Here is a 5,167-nt window from a genome sequence, read left to right as displayed (position 1 = left end):
GAAACCCAGTGCCCAGTGGTGGAGGGCGGAGTGTGTGGTGCCCCCAGCCTCTCTGAGCAGGCCCTCTTCCCAGCCACAGACCCTTGGCTGAGTTTCTACTTAGACAACGGAAATGGAAAATGTGATCATTTCTGTGCTGAAGGGGTGATGGGAAGGAATAGTGCTTGCTTGGCAGAGGGGAGATGGGCAGGAAGTACAAAAATTCAGGAATTCCACCCTCTGCCAGGACAAAGGAGAGGCTGTGGGGTGGGGGAGACAGGGGGAGCCAGACCAGAATGAGGATGGTTACTGCACTGAACATGGAAGGCTTGATCTTGTATGGCCCTGCATTATTCCTCTCTTTTTATCTTCTTTATATGGGGTCATGATAATCTCTTGCTCTAATTACCAACCTGTCATCTGAGATTAGACTTCAACTCCTACCTGTGAGGAGGAGACATGAAGGATTAGAACTGGCTGAAAGAGAGGAGAAAGGAAGAGATGGAGAAGAAGCACTCAGGAGTGGATTAGAGGTTACAACTTTATAATCTTCTCTGTGCCCTGACCAAAAATTTAAGCCGTGAAGGAATGGAAACAGCAAAGCAAAGAGCTTTTTATCTTGCGCTTCTTTCCTCCGGATGCTAAGAACAGCTTTTTGCCTTCCTGCTGTCCCTGCTGAGTGCAACAGGGAGAAGGAGCAGGCCCAAATAGCTCACAAGCTTCCTGGCATGTTTGTGGAGAGCCCTTCTCTCAGTACAGAGGCTGGCTGTGCTGAAAGCTGGGCAGTTCTGCTTGCTGGGGGATGAACATTAGCACCATTTTGTCCTTGTGCACATGGTTAAATGGCTTGGGGAGAGCATCACAGGGAAAGCTGGGAGGCAAAGAGGCTGTTTTAAATGGCAGGTGGTGCCACAAATGGGTATTTCACTTCAAAGAACGTTTCAAAACACACTGTTGGGATCTGTGAAAGATTCCTGTAATCTCCAGATGAAAGGACAAATGCCTTTTCTCCAAAGAGCTGCTCAGCCCTGACGCTGCTGCTGAGACTAAGCTTGCTGCTGGTGGGATGGAAGAGCCAACAGTGACTATCACTGTGCCTCTACCATTCTGAAAACTGGCCACCCTCTCACCTCCTCCCACCCCCTCAAGCACCATCATCTCCTACACAGCACACTCAAGGTTTGAAAGAAATGCATCAGAAAGTCCTTCCACTTCTTCAAAGGGGGATCTAGAAATGAATGAGCACTTTATTTTCTGGAGAGGCAGAAAGCAGGAGGCTGAAGAGCTGTTTTCCAGCCTGGTCATTCTTACTGGCATTTCATCGGTTTGTGAAGCAGCTTTCTTCTCTTGCACATCATGCCTTTGAACTGGAAATTCATCCTGAGCCGGGACAAGGGCTAGCTAATGTCAATGACCATTCCTTGAATTGTCCAAAGTGCTTAGCTCACACAGCTATGCGAACCTAGGAACCATGCATCTCAAACCAGAGACACATAAGAAAACATGAAGAAGTCCTGCCCCACAAGGCAAATAGATGTTCTGAACTCAGCCAGAAGATGAAAAATGCTTCTCTGAGAAGAAATGAGAGTCTTCAAGGGACATACCACCTGGATATCTTCTTCTCTCCACTTCAAGCCTTCAGCTGTTGTTAATTGAGACTTTGAGTTAGAAAGCCTGTCCTATCTGTAAATGTCCTGGTGACAGTCAAAACAAAATGTGATTCATGTGCCTGGAGAAGGAGGAGAAACTGGTACAGCAGTTTCGCTTCCTTGGGGAAAAGCCAAGCAGAGGAACTGGAAGCCCGCTTTGGATCCTGGCCTCAGCTGGTCTGAATTGAGCTGGTGACTTTTGCATGGCTGAAGATCAGATATTAAATTGGTTGTGTCCTTGAGTGGCTGCATGGGGACTAGTTTAAGACTGGGCTTCATTGCTGGAGCAGTTAAGTGCCACTTCTGTGGAAAATGTCTTGTCTTATAAGGAAACAGAGAACAGACGAGAAGATGTCTGATGCAGGGCATCTCTTGGGCTGCAGAGAAACGAATGACAGAAAAATCCTGTTATGCCTGTGACGACAATGCGTTAGAAAGAAAATAGCTTCTTGGAGTTGACAAAAGAAACCAGGTTTTCTCAAAGGACAGAGAGACAGCTTAAGGGGACATTCACCACATGAAATCTGATCAACGTTAAAACCTGAGTTAAAATTAGTTTCAGGAATGGTTCCTGCCCCTGGGGCCTGCTGTCAGATGTTGTGGTTTTACGGTCTCATTTTCCTAGTTTATTAAAATGTTTAGCTGCTTGGGAAACTGAGAAACAATCTCACGTGAAACTTTTCAAGGGACTGTCTTTTTTTATTCTCCTTCATGATTTTCTGATGTAACAGTTCAAAATGTTTGGAAAGATACCACTGGGTCTATTAAATTTTTCTTTTTCTTTTTTTATATCTCTCTCCCTTTCTCTGTCTCATGCTCCCTTTTCTTATTGCAGGAAAAAAAAACCCCTCTCCCAAGAACGAAAAGGGATGGAGACGTGGCTGTTATATTTTTCTGGGGAAAATGGGGTCAAAGTCAAAGGTGTTGGCATGACCCAGCTGTTGTACAACATTAAGTGTAGTTCAGGGTTTCAAGTACAGAGACCTCTGCCTGCCCAATGCCATAGCAACCAGCACTATTAATGATGTTTAAGCTGTATACTGAAGATTCAGACAAAGAAGAAGGAGGGGGAAAAAAAGCAGTTACATTATTTGAATATAAAGAATTATGTGAGGCTTTAATGTTAACAGTATCCTTTCTTCACTTTCCCCTTAGATGTGAAGAATTTTTATAAGGAAACCCCTACTTGACGGTGAAAAAAATTGCTAATGACTATATTTTCTTTAGGGGAAAAGAGAAGTTACTTGAAATAGGTGGGAAACTGCAGTTGTTGCTAAAGACTTGAAGGGGAGAGAGAAGAATAGCAACACTAGACAATGCTGCTGTCTCTGGTGCCAACTGCTCTGAACCGATTTGCTGCTGAAGAAAGACAGCTTTCTAAGCCACTGTGGGATTTGCCCAAATCATAACCAGATCGCAGCCTTCAGCTCTCTCCCTAGGCCTCTTGCTAAAGATGTAGCCTTCAAAGGACAAGCAGTTTATTATGCAGAAGGGAAAAGGTGAGAAATAGAAACAGAAAGAAAGGTTGGAAAGAAAGAAGCCACCAAGTGGGGGCCTTGGAGGAGAGCTTGGGAATTTCAACTGTGCATGGAAAGTGCTTCTTTGGGAGCTGCCCAGCAATACAGGGAAAGCACGTGTCACCTGGACTCCCAGCTCTGGGGGTTTTCGTGATCAGGACAATTGTAGCTCACAGAGGCTGCCAGCCTGTAAGTCACCTTGGAAGAGGAGAGATCAGGTTGGTTAGCCCTGAACGTCTTTTTCTTTTTTTTTTTAAATAAAACTCCGGATGTCTTTTTATCTGACAGTTATAGTCATTTCCTTACAGCATATTCAGCCTCTTAATTCTGATATTTCCTCTGCCCTCGCTTACAATGCAGGCTTTTCAGACAGTCCCAGGGGTGGAATCAGCAGCTCTTTTCATTCATTTATTTAATTTCTTTTGTCTTCAATCCCTGAAAAAACCTACAAGATAGCTGGTTTGCCCTTTTGCACCCCAGGCCAGCAGGGCCTTACACACCTAAGCACACTTCTGGTGTGGATGTGAAGGTAAAGGAGCATGAGTGACTGCTCCATTTGGTAACTGCATGGGCACAGAGAGGCATGGACCATCCTTATTTTCTTCCTTGAGTCACCTGCTAGCAGCTGGTGCCAGACATGGGGCCTTGTACCAACTGAGACTTTTTTCTGCCCTGAATACTGCTTGGCTTATGATTCCGTTGAGGAGGGTGTGAGTGTTACTGTAGGCATAAGCAAGGCCAGGAAGAAGAGCAGCATCTCAAATGTACAAATAACTGTGTCCGTTCTCACCAGCTGTGCAGGAATTTTTCCTCTAGACTTTCTGCTCAATTACCTGGGAGGTTAAAGGAGTGCAGGGCTGAGCTGTTGTTCCTCAGCTGGCTGTGCCTCTTTAAGGCTGTTCCTTGATAGCCTGAGATTTTTGTCACTACTTATTTGATCCAGCTTGGACTCGAAGAAAGCTGGGAACTCATCTCTCTCCCTGTTTAAACTGTATGTGATTAATTACAGACCCCAAGAATGGGCTTCTTGCCTATCTCTCATGTTTAAATTGCCTTCCGGCATTTTGCAACGCTAAGGAGCCTTTTCAGATGTTACCTTTGACTGTGCCTCGGTCAAGCCTCCCTTGGTTTTGCTGGGAGCTGCATCTGATTCATAGTGAACTTTGAGAACAAATTAAACTGAGTGCTTTGTACATGGATTTGCTGGCCCTGACCCTTCTGCCTCTGCTTGAGAAGAAGACAGTGTCGATTTTAGCAATGTAGGAAAAAGAAGGGCAATTAGATGAGGAGAGGTGCTGCTTTTCTAAAGTCCTGCTTTCCCCATCCCACCCCCAGAAGTGGGGCACAGAGAGAATCTTCAGCTGGAGCCTTTGGCCATGGTGTATCAGGTGGAGAATATGCCACAAACTATCCAGCATTTGCACTGACAGAGAATTCAGCAGCCCCGTTTGTAAGCCAAGGCCATCTTGTGCTTGGTGATGGAAAGAGAGAAAAACAGTGCCTAACCCGAAGCACTTGCAAGCAGAGACAGGGTGGGGAAGAAGGGGAGGGCTTACAGGATCAATGAGATGGTACTGTCCCATCTAAGCAGGAAGAGCAAGATAGTCTTTGGGACAGAAAGGGGCAGAGTTCAGGAGCAAAGATCCCTCTCCACCTAGTAATACCATGAAGCAACATACGTGAAGAAAGGCTGATATAAGCACATGGGAAGGGAATGCTCAGGGATAAGGAAAGTGGTTTGGATAAGAGACAGAACCAGAAGAAAATCTCTATCCCCTTCATAGCTGTGTCAGCAACTGATGAATGCTGGCCTGAAGACCGGCACCTTGGGGCTTAGGGGTTCAACAAAAAGAGAGTAAAGGTGAAAAGATAAAGGCAAGGACTGCCTTCCCCTACCCACACTCTCGACTCCGGCCTGTGGCTTCTCACTCATGGATACCCCAGTAGCACAGGAGGAGATGCGGGGCTTGGAGAAAGCATTAACCTCTGCTCTGTTCCATGTGTCTTCTGCCTGGGGAGATT

This window comes from Buceros rhinoceros, unplaced genomic scaffold (genome assembly GCF_000710305.1).
Source record: "Buceros rhinoceros silvestris isolate BGI_N320 unplaced genomic scaffold, ASM71030v1 scaffold9086, whole genome shotgun sequence".
Taxonomy (NCBI): Eukaryota; Metazoa; Chordata; class Aves; order Bucerotiformes; family Bucerotidae; genus Buceros; species Buceros rhinoceros.
This window is presented reverse-complemented; position numbering follows the sequence as displayed.